Below are 21439 nucleotides of genomic sequence, written 5' to 3' on the forward strand. Positions count from 1 at the left end.
TTATTAAAAGGATAATGGAGAATTAACTAGCCAATCAAAACCTTTAGTTATGCTTCACATGGATCATCATCCAATGGCCATTGTTCATCATATATTTAATCTAACGGCTTAAAATCCTCTAGAAACAAAAGCATTAGTTAAAACCTAATTTCCTTTTACTTGCAGCAGCACACCACAAACCCACACAAACAAACCATCACTTCCTTGCACCTTGTTCCCCCACCCGAACTGAAAAACAACAGGCCGCCACACTATGGTGGTGGCATACGGCGGCTGAAAAACACAGTAGAGAGGTAGAGTGTTGACGAAAGGGCTATTTATTCAGGGTATGCTTCAATGGTTGAGAAGCTAATGCGAACTTTTTTTTTATCTAAATGTATTAGGGTTTTAGTGTCATCCTCTGCTCATTTCTCTCTTTTGTTACAGGTATGATGCCACCTTTGTTGCACATATTGTTCATATAATTCATGGTGCACTGGAGAGAGATCGATGGCGGAACAGGCGACAATGGCGGCGGTGTTACCTGGCTCCGACAAGTAATCCGGTCAACAATCCAGCAGATGATGTTCAGGTTTGAAAGATGTTACACTGATGTTCTATTTGGCGGTTCAGAATATGATGGCTCGGTTCAGGCGACTGGGATTCGGGTTACGTTTCCCTCAAGATCTGTTTCAAGTTCCGACTGAGATTTTATAAAAATTAAGATAGATAGAAATGTTATTGAATTTGTTAATGGAATATGTAATTATATTTTCTTTATGTACCTAGATTTTATATATTTTTTGTATGTAAATTTGTATAAATTTATGATTAATGTTATTAAATTTGTATAGTTTTTAGTTTTATTTGCTTTTGTATCAGATCTTTCGGATGATTTATAAATAGAATAAAACAAAATATATTTATTACAAAATAAATATCAGATATTTTTGCTGATGGATTTGTGACACAAAATATATCGCCAAAAACCTTTTCTTTTTTTCATTTTATTTATTACAAATTCGTCAGAAATGCGTAGTAAACAGGTAGTCAAAAATTTGTCATAAACTATGAAAAAATATAAAAATTAAATTTCGTGACAATTGTGTAGCAAAAATTAAAAATTAACTTCCGTTAAATGGGTAGGAAAATGCGTAGAAAATGTGTAGCAATTTGTGACAACCCTTTTCTGTCAGAAATGGGTAGGAAAATGCGTCAAAAATGCATAAGAAACCAGTTTCCTACGAGTGGTTTTCCTACATATGCATTTTGTCATAAATTCGTAGAAAATCGCGAGTTGTGACGCATTTACTACGAAAAATGGTGTCAGAAATTTTAATTTTTCTAGTAGTGTTTGGAAATCGCTAAAATCATCCATAAAAGTTAACGATACATTTTAACTGAATTAGTGATTTTGATGGAAATGAAAACAAAAATAAAACGTCAGAAATCCAGTTACAAAAAAATCTTATTTAGGATGGAACAAGCAAAAAAACGCACCAGGACAATTTTGGTATTTTACTCTTTATTTAATGTTTGGAGTCAATAAAAGGAAAACTATGAGACCATGTGTAATGGGGCATTATGGGGGCATGATTTTCAAAAAAAAAAACGCTCACTCTCCCATTACATAGGGCATTATGGGGCATTATTTTTGAAAAAAAATTGCTTGGGCATTATAATTAAAACGCCTAAATTGGAAGAAGGAAGGTTTAACTGGGTTTGACCCACCAATGAGAAAATAGTTTGCATTTTTTTGTTTAATGATTGGAAGGGGCCTTATCAGGCATTATTCCCACTACGCCACTTTTGCAATAACGCCCCATGCTGACTGGGATGACACGTGTCGAATAATGCCCCATGGTGGGGGCATTATTTTTCTAAACCACTACGGGTGGTCTGAATACAAAACTTTTCAATTCATTGTAGGCACTACACTTGAATATAAAACAACAAAACATCATCCATGAAGCTTATGGTTTGCATGTTCTTTGGCCTTTTACTAATTATCACAGCATCGGCACAAGCAGGTAATATATGTTTTCTTCAAATGTTATTGTAAATTAGTCGTAATTTTTAGTTTTATTTCAAATTTTTTATAACATATATGAATATTTTGGAATACTGTTTGAAGAAGTTAATCTTGAATTAGGAGATAAAGATAAAGACGGGCTATAGATAATTATACTGAATTGTTTATTGAGTCTTTATATGGATAATTGTTAGGTTTATTAGATAGGTTTATCTAGTTTGTAGGCTTTGAATTATGGTAGGTTTAGGATGTCATGCAAGTAAATTAATTCTAGTATGGGTAGGATAGGATGTTTTGTTTATTTTATTAATAGAGTTTGAGTCGGGTTAGGACTAGAATAAGTTTAGTATAAATAGATAGTTAGAGTCATTGTAATTAGTGTGCTTTCATTGATAAATTAATAAAAGAGTCGAACAAGTTTGTTCATATTACGTGTTTGTTTATTTGATCAAGGGCCTGATTTCCAACAATTGGTATCAGAGCTTGGTGCCTGCGGTTTTGAGAGTCGTTTTCGAGTAAGAGAGCAGCCATTGGCTGCGGGGCCGAAGAAGTCGCAGAAGAGAAAGAGAACGAGAAAGCAACGGTGATAAATAGGTTACTTACGAACGGAAGAAAGGAATTGTGGAGGAGTTAATTCACGTTGAAAAGGAAGCGAGTGGTGAGTTAATTTTAGGAAGCACTACAATTTCAAAGTGACGGCTGACATCATCAAAGGAATCAGGCAAGAAAGAATTTTATTTTTTTAAGCAAGAAGGCACATACCTTAATTCTCTCACCAAGATTCTAAACACAAGGTATTTTTGTTTGTTCTATTTTGTGGAATTCAAACCTACAACAAGTTGTTGGTTTTTTTGAGACAAATATACACAAATCCACCACAAGCGGCAAGATCATGGTCTGTTCGAAGCAAATTTGTTGGTTGTGTGGTTGTTTTTTGTTGAAGCAGCCAAGAACGAGAAACAAAAAGCAAGGCAACTAGTTTTTTTAATGAATGAAGCAGCGAAAAAATAGCCCGACACAGGAGAGAAGTGATCACAGCAAAGAGTTGCAAATGTATGGTCTTTGCGGGCAAGCAAGTTAGCAAGAGAGTAAGTTAGTTCCTAAAGCAAGTAGCAAAGTTATTTTTTCGCAAGTGATAGCAAGCAAGGTTGAGAAAAAAAAAAAAAAGTTTGAAAATGTTTGCAAGTTTGAACCTTTATGGTTCATGTTGAAAGGAAATCCAATTTGGATTAAGCAAGCAAGAAAGATAGAAGAGGCGTCACAAGAAAGTGAAAAAAAGAGGCAGGCGTCGCTTCGGGAGAAAGTAAGATGGCCTCATAAGAAAGAAAGAAAGAAAGATGGTGTTGCAAGAAAGTAAGAAAGTAGCAAGCCACAAGAAAGAAAGAACGGAAGTCGATCAGAAAGAAGAAAGATAATCGATAACCGAAAGAAAGAAAGAAGCGAACTTGTGTGGTTCGTAAAGAAGAACGAGAAAGACCGAACCGCATGGTTCGAATAGCAAGTTAGAAAGAAAGTTGATTCGAAGCAAGCAAGTAAGAACAAATTCGAATCAAGCGAGAAAGCACGTTTTAGAAAGAAAACCGTTTTCAGCTAAAGCAAGAAAAGAGTGAAAGAACATAAGCAAGCAAGAACGAATTAGCAAGTAGCAAGAAGCGAGGTCAAGGGATTGGAGTAGTCGATAACGATGCGGATATGAAGTGAGTCCAATTCAAGATTAAGGGGGAGAATGAAGAAGTTAATCTTGAATTAGGAGATAAAGATAAAGACGGGCTATAGATAATTATACTGAATTGTTTATTGAGTCTTTATATGGATAATTGTTAGGTTTATTAGATAGGTTTATCTAGTTTGTAGGCTTTGAATTATGGTAGGTTTAGGATGTCATGCAAGTAAATTAATTCTAGTATGGGTAGGATAGGATGTTTTGTTTATTTTATTAATAGAGTTTGAGTCGGGTTAGGACTAGAATAAGTTTAGTATAAATAGATAGTTAGAGTCATTGTAATTAGTGTGCTTTCATTGATAAATTAATAAAAGAGTCGAACAAGTTTGTTCATATTACGTGTTTGTTTATTTGATCAAGGGCCTGATTTCCAACACTGTTATTGCTTGTCAGGTGGTGAGAACGATATGAAGATAAATATTCACATATGTGATCACTATATTGATTGGCCACGCCCTGCTAATCGTGAAAATGATCAATGCTTATGGACGTGTAAGGATATGCACGGAAAGCGGGCTTGGGGAAAGTGCATGAATGCAAGAGTGTGTCACTGTCAATACTGGTGTTAGCTATGATTTAGTGTAACTGCGATAATTTTAAATAAAGCGAATAAAAAGATAGCTTATTTCTAAACAGCTTCAGTCTATCAATATTTATTTATTTGTCTCCTATATGTATATAACGATGATTATTAAATAAACTAAATATATAATGTACTAGTAGATTATTACCATGTGTGTTACATGAACATATTAATGAAAAATTATATATATGAAAGAATCATATCAAAAATATAAATTATGTGCGTAATCATATATTAGTTTGTGATAAACATTTTAATCTTAACAAAACTTGAAGAGATTAAATGTCTATAACAGTTTAACCATAATCAAAATTATTTGATGCAAAATTAACTAGTTTGGTTTCTCAAATCCAACAAGGAAGAAAACGTTCGTTTCAGTACAAACCATATTTATCCTACAAACCGTAAGAACAGATCATATCAGTTAAAAATGTTAAATTAGCACATACTAAAACAATCCATACATAAAAGTAGCACTTTTAACTTATATTAGCACATAAAAATTAATCAAGATAATTTGATGTAGTTTTGCGTGCAATCAAATGGCTGAACACAATAATTCATTCAAAGACTTGGAACCGAATGGTTCAAAGAAACTTAAAAGGTTTTCTTTACAATAATCAAATTCAAAACTGAATAAACCATAAACCCTAAACCCTAATTTATAACCCCGAAAAAGATAAAATAGGATACTCAAGATGTAACTTTGCAAGTTTGAAATAGTTAACAGAAATAAAACAACAACCATACCCACTAAATCCCACAAATACCAAAACTATTTATAGGGTCTGGGGAGAGTGGGATGTATACATACATTGCCTCTATCCCTAGGGATACAGAGACTGCTTCCAGAGAGACCCTCGGCTCCAAAACAAGCAGCATACCAATACGCCAAGTCAAAGAATATAGAAAAAAGAAGTCACCAATACCAATAAAGTGATAAGAGTGACAAAATATAATGTAAATCATGTATAATAGCATACAACATCATTTGGGCATACAAACAAGAAGGCAATCACTGGTAAAGTCATTTAAAAAAATAAGAAAAACCTACGTCCCTAAAATACCCCTAAGACCTTACTGCAATATCCTATAGAAGTCCTTAACCCTAATCCTATGCCTCCACGAAGTCCTATCTTGGACCATGTCCTCAGAGAAAGATGCAACTCTAGTAAATTATGCCTAATCTGCTTATCCCATGTCATTTTGGGTCTGCCTCTTCCTCTCCTCCCTTCAACAGTAAGAGTTTCCACTACTCTAACCGGTGCCGTCGTTTGCCTCCGCTTCTCATGCCCAAACCATCTTAATCTTCCCTCCTTAATCTTATCCGATATACTAGCCACTCCTAATCTTTCCCTAAAAACCTCATTTCTTATCCGATCTAGCCTCGTGTGTCCACACATCCACCTCAGCATCCTCATCCCTGCTATCTCCATCTTGCACGCTTGTGTCTTCTTGATAGCCCAACAGTCTGTGAAGTTGAAAAAAAATTTAAATAAAAATACAAGATATGTTGATATGCTCCTGCATCATACTTCCCCTCATCGAAAAAAAAAAACTCGTCCTCTTGAACCAAAACCACTTGGATCAAAATGAACATCAACCCTATTGCTTTTTATTATTAACATCTTAACCCACCTAAGCAAATTACTTCACAGGTCACAAAATATTAAAAAAGTTATCACAACTATCAACTGAAGCTTTTGAGCAGGTACCATCTGTTGAGGTTTTAGAATGCGACAATAAGTTACCATCCAACTTCTGATTATCGCTTGGGCTAGGGAGATGGCCATTTAACTTAGAAGCCCAAGCAACACCACTGAATGACCCATCCCTTTTCATTTGGCTATGAGCTTCTACCATCTGTGCACATAATATATCCACATTTCTAGACTCTAGATTTTTTTATTAACCTGCTCTACCACCAACAATGCATTATTTTTGCAAGGGAAGTTTAATACATTTATTTTCTCATAAGGGTGATCGGGGCACCCTTCGGGGACCCCTTCGGTGACCTCCTTCACCGCTTAGGTGGGGTGGCGCCATCAATTCGGTGAGGTAGAGAGAGGATTGAAACCGGTGGGAAGCTGCCGAAGAGAGGGGGAGGAGAGAGGGAGGAGAGAGGGATGAGGGGACCAATCAAAAGTTTTTTTTTTTTTTTAATAAAAACCAAGTCACCTAAGAGGGGAGTGCCGCCATCAATTTAGGGTGTTAGGGGAGTTTAAGAGAGGAGTTGACGTGGCACACGAGGATTGGTTTGGCGTAAGAGAGGGGACTCACCTCTTAGGTGAGCACCCCTTACACCCTAACACTGTGTTCCAGAGTTTACTAACAGAAGGAAAGGAAAGGAAACAAAGAGAAAGTAAAAATATTTTGTGTTCCAGAGTTTCATTTAAGGAAGGAAAAGAAAGGAAAATAAAACATGTCGTGTTCCCGAGTTTCATTTAAGGAAGGAAAAGAAAGGAAGTGACAGGAAAACTAGGCTAAATTCTTTAATTTTTCTTTCCTTCCGATTGGGAGGAAACGGTGGGAAAGACATCTTTTTTTTTCCTTTCTCGTCCTTTCCTTTCTCACTTTTGCTTTCTTTTCTTATCCCTCGTTAAGTTAACTCGGGAACAGAGCGTAAAGGTCGATAGGTTTTCCATTAGGGTTTGATGGCCCACATGTAAAACTTTCATACACGAAACCCATGCTTACGTCATTATTGCCAACTTGATCCCTATCATTGGAAACCAATCTTTTCTTTTCAACTTCTATATCACTTCCCTTTTGAATTCCCACAAAATCAGGAAATTTAAGCAAATCACCATCTCTTTGAAATTCCGTAATCTTTGGTTCCACATGCAATGGCATGAAAGATGGGTTTACCATGGAAGCCATGGGATTGCCAGTCACCACCTTACTGTCACCCGTAGCCATCGCACTACCGACAGTATCCACCAGAACACCACCATTAACAACCTTGTTCTTATGTAAAAAAAACAAACAAACCTGCTGAAACGTTAACATACACATGATCGTTACCATTGGCTTCTTTCATGTGCTCATTCTCTTGAATAGTAGTCCCGTTAAGAAGCGTTTGCACCAACGAACATTCTTCTACGTCGGGTTCGATCCCGTCTTCATCAAATCATGGTTCCTCTTCCGACAAATTCTCTTGATAGATTGGTTCGTAGAACCGGAGTGGGTAACGACCAAATGAATTCTCCTCTGCCTTGTTCACAACATCCCGGACGATAGATCCCGATTTGGTTTCCATAATGCGCCTCTCCTGTTGTAACTCAAGATCTTGGACTCGTTGATGGAGCCGTATGATCTCTTCAAGATCTCGAACTCGTTGACGGAGCCGTCTGATTTCTTCAAGATCTCGGACTCGTTGACAGAGCCGTTTGATCTTAAGATCCCGTGGGTCGAGATAGACTCCATCGCTGCCTTGGTTGCCGACTCTCCGAGTAGGTTGTCGATCTTCACCACGAGCACGTGAATAGAAAAAACACTTATGTCGTTGCCTCTGTCGGCGACTCTACGAGCAAACAAGTATTCACCTTCACGTTGAGCCATTTGACAAATCAAAGCTCGATAACCACCTGATGCAGTTTCGCGTGCAATCAAATGGCTCAACACAATGATTCATTCAAACACTTGGAACCGAATGGTTCAAAGAAACCTAAAAGGTTTTCTTTACGATAATCAAACTCAAAACTGAATAAACAATAAACTCTAGACCCTAATTTATAAATGTGAAAAAGATAAAATAGGAAATTCAAATTCTAAATAAAAATATAAGATATGTTGATATGCTCCTACATCATAATTTATTTTAGCACATATGTGAATGATATCAACACTTTTCTTTATGAAAAATTATATGAGCACTTTGAAAACAAAAAGGAAGATCAAAATAAAGAATTAATTACTTGTTAGCATAATTATAGGGGACTCAATATAATTGATATTATTTAGGTTATTAATTTACCATTTCTCTAAAATGATTGGATGCCACATGATACTTTTTAAATGGTTCTTACAGTTTGTATATGAGAATCCAGGATCTGATCGATTCCTTAATTGTTGACTGCGTACGGACACGTGAATTGTGTGGAATCCAATCACGTGTGTGGTAAAGACACGAAGATATAATTAACAATGTTTTCTATTGCTGAATATGACAATTACAAAACCGTGAAAACAAACTGAGAGAGTTTCCCCTCTCTAATCAGCAAAGCTCTTTTTTAATGTCAAGACTCAAGCTTCCTATTTATAGACACAGCTCACCCGGATCAGGCAATCTCTGGATGGCCTCCATTCGTCCGAATGAGCTGTCCGGATGGACTTCTGAATGGAGAAACCTCCATCCGTCCGGATGGACTTCTGAATGGAGAAACCTCCATCCGTCCGGATGGCAAACTAAACAACTCTATCCGAATGAACTTGTCTATCCGTCCGGATGAACCTATGTCCATCCGTCCGGATGAACCTATGTCCATCCGTCCGGATGGACTTCTACCAACATTAACTTTATGTTTTTGTTCCTTTTTGCACTAGTCTTGATCACCCGATTCAGCTACAATACGTTATTGACGCAAGCGATAGACATTTGCATTCACAAACTCCCCCTTGGATATTGCTGCAGTCAATCTCGTAGCTTTCTGTCTCTCTCTAAATCTTGATGTAGTGTTGACATCTTTAGCATCACAGACTCTCCCTTTACTCAAACACTCTATCTGCTATCAGCCTCAGCTGCTCCCCTTTTCATTTGACTCCTCCTTCAGGCTCCCACTTGCTTTAAGCTTCCGTGCTTTCAGCTACTAGGATCGACACCTTGCCTTAACTTTACAAGCTCCCTCTTTCTTCAAGCTTGTCTTTAGACTCCCCCTTAAGCTCAACTATCAGGATCGTAATCTAGATCTTCCATCTAAAAAATCTCAACCATTTGTCAGAAATTTGACAATTTTAAGTTTGAAAATCTAGCTCTAAACATAAACTGGAGCATTTCAAATATGTGATAGTTAAAGCTTTTTAGGTTTTCCTAGGAATGATGACCTGGCTCATAATATTCTAGGACCAAGAACCTGGCTCTATTGCACAAATGTAACAATATGTATTTATCCAGGATTCCATGACTCTCTCTCCCTATCAAATGACTTTATAAATTTGACAGTTTAAGCATACAAAACCTCACGAATTTATCATCCAAGTCCAATTTAATGACCTTGGAAATTTCACAAACTGTTTTTAAAATTTTTCATTTAAAACCTCAAGTATCAAATTAATGAACTTGTTTATTTTTCAGAAACATGTTCAGCCTACTTAAGCTTTGAAACTCAGCTTTTGAACATCGGTTATCGAAAATAAAACAGAAATACAATCTTTTTGTATTTTTCAAAGTTTATGCTAAAATACGCCTAAAATCTTTTTTTGTAATTTTTCTTTAATATAAAGCAGTAAAGAAATATTTACAGACATATTTTTGTTTGAGTTCGTGTCAGAGGATCATATCAGTTTATGACAAATCACTAGCACCATTGAGCTTATAAAACACTTTAAGTTCTAAACGATTCACTTAGATTGTCAATATACTGGTCCACTTAAATTTCACATAAACTTTAATCGATTTAAGACACGAGATGTAGTGTTTACTTAAACTTATTTGCGTGTCCCACCTCAGAATATACTCCCGTATCAAGATTCCCTAGATTCAATCTTACTGGTGAGTATACCATAATGATATCTGTATTCAGGGTTAGTGCGAGACCTTGAGAGCTCAGGCATGAACTACCGTTTAGTCAAAGAGATGAAGGTTCGACTTTAGGTGTGTCCCCTTTGGGATCTTCTTTACAACTGCATTTGAATTACATCTTTCAATATTTTTCAATTTTTATGCAGAGGGAAAGCTTTTAATAAGCGCGTAAAGTACTATACGATGTCTAGGACATTGCTGACGCAAAATTAGAAGACCAGGTATAATACCCCAGATATCAAACAGTATAAAGACCTAGTATCTCAGAATCAGGCAACCTCTCAAACAAGATTTCGGGGGTTACCCATATATCCGAGAGATGTTCCCCACAAGATAAGTAAGTTTATTGATTTTATGTTTATATCTCGGAATCAATCTACTAGCAAATGTGGACTCATCTAAAATTTGCTCAGACCCCTTTGCTTGTGTTTTTGAAACTTTTGACTCTTTGCCCATAAGGCGAGTAAATGTTTCAGATGAAAGACTGTTTATTTTGAAGGTTTTTCCATGTTCAAAGGCATTTTGTGGAATTTTCTTTTGTAAGTAATAACTTAAGAGCCTTGGAAACAAAAGGAAAGCTGTGTTTTTCTTTTCTTTAACATTTTCCCATTATTGACCAAATCAGTAAACAATGCTTGGGAGTAGTTAAAATATGTTTTACTCATAATAGCATATCCCAAGTATTGAATTTTTAAAGGAATTTCATTGAAAGCAGTTGTTTTGTTTGAAAGACAAGTGAGCAGGGTATGGAATAAAAAGTTCATAGGTGGTGGAAAATTGCCTATTTGCATTATTGCTTTTGATAGTTGTCCATCATACCCTCTTTTGATCAAATCTAATTGATACTCACTTTTAGGGAATGAAGTTTTACTGGTAGATCATTTGTCTGAAATACCTCTGAAATGGTTTCTGGGGTTATTGATACCAAGATACCATCTACTTTTGAGATAATTCCCCAGGGCTTTTTTATCTTGTTCTTGAACCTTGGCATTTGCCCAGAAATCCCGTAGGGTGTCTTGATAGATCGGTGTATCACAAGTAAGCAAAGTTTTGTACTTTGAGGATGATAAAGTGTCGATTATGGAGTGAAACTCTGTATTTTTGCTTGTTTTCTCAAACGTACAGAGGTAATTATGAGGGTGCTTGAGGATAAGAGCCGATCAGAATAGAGAATCGCGAATGGTTGAGAAAGAATTGAAGAAGAAGATTGTAACCGCTTTGGAGAATTTTTTTGAATTCGATATGGTAGTGAAAGCTCTGTTTGGGGGTTTTATCAGGGTTTTATTAAGAAGGGAAAATGAATGCTGATGTGGCAGCAGTTGCAAAGATCGGACGGTTAACATCTGCCCACGTGGCAACCTTTTATGGACAAAGTGAATGACAGTTGTTTGGAAACCACTGATGGGAGACATCAGTGGTTGGGAACAATGCATGAAATATCAGGGGTTGATTTTTATCTATCAATGGATAGACATCAGTGGTTATAACATTGATGTTTAGTCAATAGTGGTCAACAAGGAAATGAAGAAACAAAGGTTGTCTTTCAGCAGTGGGTGAAAATTCAACAATCAGGGGTTTGAAACAAACAGTGGATATGGACAGACTTTTAGGGTTTTATGAAAAACTTTCATTTTAGCTAATTTTAAGGATGGATTTTTTGATTTTGGATAAGAAGGTGTTAGCCTTCTAATCCAAGTTAAGCATTCCAATTCTTGAAATCAAATTTTCAAAGGTGGGTGTGTCTAATGCCTTGGTTAGCACATCTGACAATTGATCTTTTGTTGGAACATGATGCGGAGAAATCAGACCACTTTTCATAGCAATCCCTCACAAAGTGATGTTTGATGTCAATGTGTTTGGTGGTTGAATGGGAAACTGGATTTTTGATGATATTTTTAGCTGCTTGACTGTCCAACATAGTTGAGTCTTTAAAGCAGTTACACCAAAATCCAGCAACTGATTTTGAAGCCACAACATTTGGGTTATACAGCTTGCAGCAGAAATGTACTCTGCTTCAGCAGTGGATGTTGAAACAGCTGCTTGCTTTTTTGCTTTGCCAAGACACCAAGCAATTGCCTAGGAATTGACACCCTCTTGATGTAGACTTCCTGGTAGTGTTGCATCCAGCAAAATCACTGTCTGAATAACCTGAAAGCTTAACATTCATTAGCAGGATACCAGATACCAAGTGTGGGAGCACCTTTTATGTATCTGAATATTCTTTTCACAGCAATGAGATTAGATAGCCTAGGTGCTAACTGGGATCTGGCACAGACACATGTTGAAAACATGATGTCTGGCCTTGATGTAGTTAGGTACAACAAAGACCCAATCACGCTTTTATATAAGGTCTGATCAACCAGTTCATCTTTTGCTTCAGACATGACAAGCTTTGTGGTTGCCATGGGTGTACTACATGGTTTACAATCATTCATGTCAAATTTTGTTAAAAGATCTTTTACATATTTGCTTTGATGAATGAAAGTTCCATTTTGCAATTGCTTAACTTGGAGACCAAGAAAGCATTGGAGTTTACCCATGGCACTCATTTCAAACTCTGCTGTCATGAGTTGCCTAAACTCTTCACACATTGAGTTGCATCTGCTTCCAAAAATGATGTCATCACATAAATTTGGACAATCATTAAATCTTTTCTTCTCCATTTTAAAAACAAGGTTTTATCAATTTTACCTCTTGTGAAACCAATAGAGATGAGAAAAGTGGAAAGAGTTTCATACGAGGCCCTTGGTGCTTGTTTCAAGCCATACAAAGCTTTATTTAGCTTGTAGACATAATCAGGATAAAAAGGATCCTCAAAACCAGGTGGTTGGCAGACATATGCCTCTTCCTGAATTTTGCCATAAAGCCATAAAGGAAATCACATTTTATATCCATTTGAAACACCTTGTTGTTGTGGTTAACATCAAAGGCTAAGAACAGTCTAATAGCTTCAAGTCTTGCTACAGGGGTAAAAGTTTCATCATAATCAATGCCCTCTTCCTGTCTGTAACCTTGAACCACAAGCTTGGCTTTGTTCTTGACAACAATACCCCTTTCATCAGTTTTGTTTTTGAAGACCCACTTTGTGCCAATTGGACTTACATCCTCTGGCAGTGGTACAAGTTCCCATACTTGTTGTCTTTTGAACTGTTGGAGCTCTTCTTGCATAGCTTACATCCAACTATTGTCTTTCAATGTCTCTTGGTACTTGACAGGTTGATGGAGTAATAGAAAACCAGCAAAAAGATAATTTTTTTTGGGATTGACTTCTTGTGAGAACCCACATCTGTTTGAAACTATTTGAAACTTTGATGAACCAACATCTGTTTGAAATGGAGGTGGAGGAATGGGAGGAATGGGTGTGGCACAAAGTTGATTTTTATCCACTATTGATGGATTTTTATCAACAGTGGTTGGAGATGATGAGATGGCAGAGGTTAAAGGGCTGCTTTGGTCAACAACTGTTGATGTAGCAGTGGATGAGCTTCGACAGCTGTTTTGAACATCTGTTGCTCTGGTGGTGGATGTGATTTTGTATTGTGGGATCACAACATAATATCCAAAATCTTGTGATGGAGATTGTGAGGTGCCTGCAGGGTTAGTCTTGACAGACACATCTTCAAATGCAAATTTATCAAGGTCAAACAGTTCAGCAGGGTTTGCAAGGATTTTGAGTGAAGAAAGTTCATTGAACTTTACATTCAAAGTCTCTTCCACTCACCTAGTCCTTGTGTTAAACACTTTATAGGCCTTGGCAGTGGTAGAGTATCCCAGATGGTAACCACAATCTACTTTGGCTGCAAAGTTTGAAATTGAATCTTTTAAATTTAAGATAAAACATTGGAAGCCAAAGACTTTGAAATATGAGATCAGTGGTTTGATTTTGAACAGAGTTTCATAGGCCATCTTTTAATGTCTGGGGTTGATCAAAACTCTGTTCTATCATAACAAGCAGTGTTTACAGCCTTTACCCAAAAAGTTAAGGGTAAACCTGAGTCTGCAAGCATGGTTCTAGCAGCTTCATTCAAAGTTCTGTTTTTTCTTTCAACCACCCCATTCTGTTCTGGTGTTCTTGGGATGTTGTATTGCCTTACAATCCCTTTTGACATGCAGAAGGCATCCAGCTCCTTGTTCCCGAACTCTGTTCCATTGTCACTTCTAAAGATTTTTACTGGCAAGTCAAATTGCTTTTCAACTTGTTTGACAAAGTCTTGCAAGATACCTGCAGTCTCATCTTTAGAATGTAAAAAGTAAGTCCATGTAAACCTAGAAAAATCATCTAAAATGACCAAACAATATCTTTTCCTTTTCAAGCTCATGATTTTTACTAGGCCAAACAAATCCATGTGAAGCATTTGCAAACACTTGGTAGTTTTAGACTCTTCAATGGACTTGTAAGAGCTTGTATGTTGTTTACCTTTTAAGAAGGAAAAAAATCATCTAAAATGACCAAACAATATCTTTTCCTTTTCAAGCTCATGATTTTTACTAGGCCAAACAAATCCATGTGAAGCATTTGCAAACACTTGGTAGTTTTAGACTCTTCAATGGACTTGTAAGAGCTTGTATGTTGTTTACCTTTTAAGAAGGAAACACAATGCTCAGTACAAATAAACAATTTTTGTGGAAGACCTCGCACAAGGCCTTGTTTTGAGAGTGTGGTGATAGTCTTAAGAATTGTGTGCCCAAGTCTCCTGTGCCATAATTCTGTCTCTTTTGTAGAGGCAGTTTAGATTTGCCACTCCTTTAAGCAACCAGCTGTGTTTTCCCCAAGCTATGATTTCTTCAATCTTTTCACCATTTCTGGCCCAACAATCTTACAGTTATTCTTAGTGAAGAATGACCCATAACCTTTGTCACTCATTTGTGAAACACTAAGGATATTAAACTTCAGACTGTCAATAAGATTGACATTCTCAAACTTGAGCTTCTCAGCCTGAACAGTTCCTAACCGCAACACCTTTCCATTTGAATTGATACCAAAGGATATATCACCGCCTCCATGTTTTTTGAAATCCTTGAGAAGGGCTTTACATCCAGTCATGTGCCTGGAGCCTCCACTATCTACATACCATAAACTATCTAAGCATGTAGAAGCTCCCTGCACATCAAGTAAACAATTAGTTCAGGTGGGTCTCCAAAGCCAAAATGGCTTTGGATGGGGTCACAGACAGGTCAGCCTCAAGTCCTGGAGCATGAACAGTGGTTAGGTTAAGGTTCTGAACATTTTTCTTTAACCACTACTGTGGATCATTTCCTGTCAGATGTTGAAAACCCAAAGGATACCTATTCACTTTGGGTTTAGGTGGCTTTTTGGAAGCTTCATAAACATGTGGGACCCTTTGGTGTGGTGATTGGCCTTTTCCTCTTAGGAATTAGTTTGATGGTGGTGCATCTGTCACTTGCACCTCTCTGGGAGCAGCAGTTTTGTTCAACTATTTTGTAACAGCTGTTTTGACAGGAACAAAAGGTTGTTTGTTCTTGATGAAAGGTTTTGATGGACTCTCAAGTGTTTTTGAAGTGTACTCTTTTCTTTTAACCTCAAAAGTTTTGAGGTACACACACTCATGAGTAAGATGATTGGTTTTTCCACAAATTGTGCACAAAGGTGCAAACTCAATGATACTTGTTTTGTTGATATCAAATGCTTTTAAATGAAAACAATCTTTTGCAGAATGATTTCTTTTCTCATAAAAATCACAAAACAAGTGCTTAATCTTTTCTCTTCTCTTCCTCTTTTCTTTTTCCTTTTCCACATAGTTTTTAACTTTTGTTGGGATGTCTTTCAAAGGGATGACCTTAGCCTTGGGTGTTTTGACACCCTCTATAGTGGAAAAGTCCATTGGTTTGAAATTCTCAAGGATGTCACATTCATCTGACCAGGTGGGTTTGAATGGATATTTTTCTATCTCTTCAAAGGTTGATGACCCCTCTGGTTTTTCTAAAATGATTTTGTTACCATTTTTATCAACGATTTTAATTTCTTGACCATCCTTGTTTTTGGGAATTACTTCAACTAAGTTAGAATCAGTTTTAGCAGTGTTTTTAGTTTGGTCATTTTTCTTAAAGCCTATGCCAAACTTTACATTGCTTTTGACATGCTTTTCTAACATCAACTCATAACCTTTAGAGGACTCCACCCATTTTTCACAAGTGATTTGGGTGGATTCAAGATCCTTTTTGCAAACTTGGTATTTTTCTACCATAGTTTGGAGTTGGTCTTTGGTTATGTTATGTTCATGTTTCTGACTGCAGATTTCATTTTCTTTTTCATACAATTTGTTTTTCAACTCTTTGACAGTTTTTTTCCAATTGTAATTCATCCTTTAAAATCTTATCCTTAAGGTTTTCATTCACCTCTTTTATATTTGCAAATGCAATGATGTTTATCTGAACATAAATTTTTTAAAATCTGAGGTGATACCTTAGCTACAGCCATCATGGCACATTCACATTCAGTCAGACACTCACAAGCATTCTTTTCACATGCATCAGCATCCCATGGATCAGCAAGAGGTTCCAAAAGTGGTTCAAGTTCTTTCTTCTCTAATAATTGTTCACCAACAACAGCAGCAACCACTGCTTCAACAACTTCATCCACTGTTTCAGATCTAGGTTCCACTTCATCAGATTCCTGCTGTTCTGGTATTGACTCTAATGCCATAAAACAAAATTCATCACAAGGAACATCAGAATTAGCAAATAAAGAAAAAATTTCATCAATCAAATCATCAGGCATACTGCTCCAATCAAAAAATCCCTAAGTAAAGAAACACTGTTGAGTGGCATCTGCTGGAGCAGATGTTTGTGCAATTTGTTCTGGTGCAGGTTGTTGCACTTGGACCTAACAGACAGGGGCTTGGACATACTGGATTTGTGGAACAGTGGTTTGAATATATTGCACTGGAACAGTGTTTACAGGATGTGCAAAATGGGCAGTGTTTTGCATATGAGGAGTATGGGTATAATGGGAATAGTGCACAATGCTTTGTGTGTTTTGAGGTCTTGGGCTAGGGTGAGTAATGTTTGGACCACTGTTTTGATTTCTACACTCCCTAGCAAAATGGCCAAGCTTGTTACACTTGTAACACTTAATTTTGGACTTATCCAACCCCACTTTTAAATTCCCATGCTATCCTTGAAACTTTCTTCTTGTTCTTTTGTAACTTTGCTGGTTCTTACACTCAGCAAAGCCAATTGGTGTAATATGTCCATCTCTTCCAGATTAGTGGGATCAAAGTGTTGGAGGTCATTGAGTTAAAATGATAAGTTATCTGAGATCTGATTTTCCCCATTAGCTGTGAAAGCAGAATTGGGTGAGTAAGGCTCAGAGTTGAAGGCTCCACCAGATTGCTCTTCCTGACCCAAAAGTGTTGTGTTACCAAAAGTGTAATCATCAGCAACTTTTCCAGATTCTTGCAACTTCTTTTTCTGGTGCAGCTCGCTTTCATAGGTGAGGAGCCTACCATGAAGTTGGGTCAGGCTTAACTCTTTGAAACCCACAGAATTTCTAGTCACAAAAGCTATAATGTCCCACTTTTCTGGTAATGATCTAAGAAACCTACTATTTAAAGTGGACTTTGCAAATTCAACATTAACCAGTTTAAGTTCACTAATGAGACAGCTAAACCGTTCAAACTGTTGGGTCAGTGACTCTCATTTTACATGGAAAAACGTTTCATATTGTTGGTTCAGAACCTCCCTTTTGTTTTCTATAACCTCTTCTGTCCCACCAAACTGCTCTTTCAATGCATACCAAGGCTCTTTAGCACTGTTACAATGTAACAGCCCAACATATATGTCATTTTAGAAGAGCTGAGGGCACAATACTAAAATCCTTTGCATCTAGTTCAATTTTTTGAAAATCCTGATCTGAGTAATTTTCAAGGCTTTTAGGTACTTGGTCCTTGGGATCCTCTGTGCTTGGCACCATTGGAACATGAGGTCAAAAGATGATAGACTTCCAGCAACCGATGTTTTGTTGTGCTAATACATGGCCCATCCTACGTTGCCAGATATTGTATTCAGATCTGACAAGCATAGGTAGCTTGAAAAGTGTTCCAGTGTTGTGAGGGTCCTGTGATTGGGAAGTCATCTTGGTTGTTTTACAGAAGTTTTCGAATAATCAACTTTAGACGTGATTACACTTATACTCTATTTTTCAACCAATACGAACAAACTTAGTGTCAATGAGGTTGAGCTGAACTTTTATGTCAAATTGATTGTTAGATCGAATTTGACTATCCTATGCTCTGATACCAATTGTTAGGATCTGAGTTTGAATTGATTGTGTTGTTTTAATAATATGTAATGAAAGTACCTAAAACAGGGATTAACTTGTAGCTGAATGATGTAAAACTTTATAACACAACCAAAGAAATATTAGCTTTCATCGTACTATGCTTTCATTAGTCATAAGATTGAATACACAATGATTGACTTATGCATGCATGAATCTAACTCCCCCTCCGCCTTAGCTCACTGTGATTGTTCGTACTAGATGAATGTGTGCAAAAAGAGCTAATAGAATAGTACAGGTACTGTTCTATTTATAGTACAAATCCTAACCACTAAGCATGTAACATTCCTAAAAATTTAAATCTAAAATAAAGTTATTATACGAGTAGATTACGGGTAAGTTGACCGGTAGAAATATGAAGTACCTAGACGGGCCTACTAACCGTTTAATAATTGTAATAAAAAATACATTATATTTGAACCCACACCGTTTTTAATGAAACTTGGTTCAAAATGTAGATAAAAATATTCTCGTTCCAATGACATATTTATTATTTTATAAAACATCATATTTTAGAAGTTATAAGCGCCAATAAGTGAAACATTTAAATTAATTATAATATATAAATAATAAAATAATAATAATAATAATTAAAACCTAAAATAAGTGCACGTGTGAGTGTGATAGTCAAAAGTGTTGAATGTACATATTCATTTAATAAATGTGCTATACGTGTACTGGAATAGCATAAAGATGAAGCTAAGCATTAGTATAAATAAGGAACATATATTGAAGCTTCAAATTGCTAGTCTCACTCACTATCTCCTATCTCCTGTCTATTTTCTTAAAGTATTATACTCTAAAGCCTTGCCCCGTTTTAAGTATTTTAACCCTTGATCACTGATACCATGTCCGACTGACGTAGGGCCCCGTAACGTATGTCAAGGCTCTGCCTAAATTCGTTGGGGTTCTGTCACGGCCCCCGGCCCGGTTTGACCCGTTCCAGGAGCCGCGGGACAGAAATCCTGCGGTATTTAATTTAGGCGACAGCGGAAGTCTTTTTAAAACAGGATCTTTAGTATTAAAACTGCTCGTTACATAATTTAGGGAGAAAACCCAGTAATTTACAATAATGTGATTTCAATGGAAATCTTTATTTTTAAAACATGTTTCTTTATTTATATATACTGAGCCACTTTTCTAAGCTGGTAGTGCTTCCTGGCACTTTTCTTTGCTCACAACAGATTACCTGAAACATGTTTGAAAAATGTTTTGTCAGCGGGAAATACTGAGTGAGTTCATTCAGGTTTTATGAAATGACTCTTAGTTATAAATTACAGCATAAGAGCGATTACAATGGTTCACATCTTATCTTTATCTGGCTTTCTGCCACAATGGTGACGATGGTCATATCACTATTAGGTCAATGAACTCTAATAGTGACGTTCCTCCCTAGTAGGTCAATGAACCTAACTGGGAGGAATAGTAATGTGCACAATACCCCACTAACCAATAAATCAAGATATCCACGACTTAGTCCCTGTAATTATAACACTTTGAAAATAATTTGGAGTATTGTTAAACGGTTGATAAAAAGAGAATGACTCACATTGTAGATTTAACGAGCAGAGTATAAGCCTTACTGATTTGCCTTTAATTAACCTAATTTCAATAATAATGCACACAAAAACGGGATTAGTAACTAATACAACAGTTACGTCAATTCACGAGATCAAACCCTCACATTGATTAACAAGTGCGATACTTAATAATTCAATCGGATTCTCAACGAATAACAGAGCATAGTCTGAATTCGAACAGCACTCAAATATTCAAGTCGAAATCATGATGAATAATCAAAGTACAAGCTCAATTTGAGCAGCACTCGGACAATCGTTGGATAGTTATAATCGATCGGACGTTGAATCGTAATAGCGATCGAGTTATTACCCTGATTGTGGCAGCACTTCATGAATTAGTGTGTGTTGTGGACTGATTTAACTATAACTCAACGCACACAGAACTTATGAGCGTCGTTTCAACTTCCCAGATCAAGTTCTAATGTCCTCTATTTATACTAATTTTTGAGACATGCTTACCTACCTGCTTGACATGCCTACCTACCTGCTTGACATGCCTTCCTACCTGCTTGACATGCCTAGGTGTCTTAATTATGGTTTCCTTATTGATTAATTATCATCCCAATTATTGATTTTAATGAGAGTTGTTACATCCTCCCCACCTTAAGAAAAATCTCGTCCTCGAGATTTACTAAAATAGATGAGGGTATTTCCGCTTGCCGTTTTGACTGTAAAGATTTGTCTAATGCTAGTTAAAGGTAAGTTAAGATCTTGACAGAATGAAGTATTTATAAAACTTTGGTTTGCACCAGAGTCAGATAATACTTTTTGTGTAAACGTTGTAACCTAGGACGTACCGACTATCACATCCGGAATGAGCTCTGCTTCCTGAGCAGTCAATTGAAAGGCTCTTGCATTCCTTTTTGCTTCTTCTGCAGGTTTGGCTTTAGTGTCAGATGGTTTGTTTAGTTTTGGACAGTTTGGCCTAAGATGTCTAGTTTCTCCCCAGTTGTAACAAACTGAAAATTTCTTCCTCCTGCAGTCTTCTTCCTGATGCCCTGGAATTTTGCAAAAATTGCAGTATCCTTTGCATCTTCCAAAATGCTTTCTTTTGCAAAAATTGCAAAATGGACTAGTGGAAGATTGCCCATTCCCTCCTTTCTTGAAATCGTTATGGTTATCCGAACGGATTACCTGGGTAATCTTTTGGGCTACTTCCTTCCTTCTATTTTCTTCTCTTGTCCGTACTAGTTCGTCAGTCAGAGTATTGGCTAAATCTACCGCATCATCAATCGTGCGAGGTTTCGCAGCCTTGACGATGTTACGGATTTCAGAAATCAATCCCCAAATATATCGAGAAATAAGTACCGGCTCTGGCGAAGCCAGGGTTGGTACTACTCGAGCATACTCGAAGAATGTCGTAGTATACTTTCGACAATCTACATCCACCATCCGGTGGGTTAGAAACTTATTTGTCATTTGTTCCTTTTCATATTCGGGACAGAATTTTCTTTCTACAAGACTCTTAAATTCTTCCCAGTTCATAGCATACGCCATTCTTCT

This window comes from Helianthus annuus, chromosome 1 (genome assembly GCF_002127325.2).
Source record: "Helianthus annuus cultivar XRQ/B chromosome 1, HanXRQr2.0-SUNRISE, whole genome shotgun sequence".
Taxonomy (NCBI): domain Eukaryota; kingdom Viridiplantae; phylum Streptophyta; class Magnoliopsida; order Asterales; family Asteraceae; genus Helianthus; species Helianthus annuus.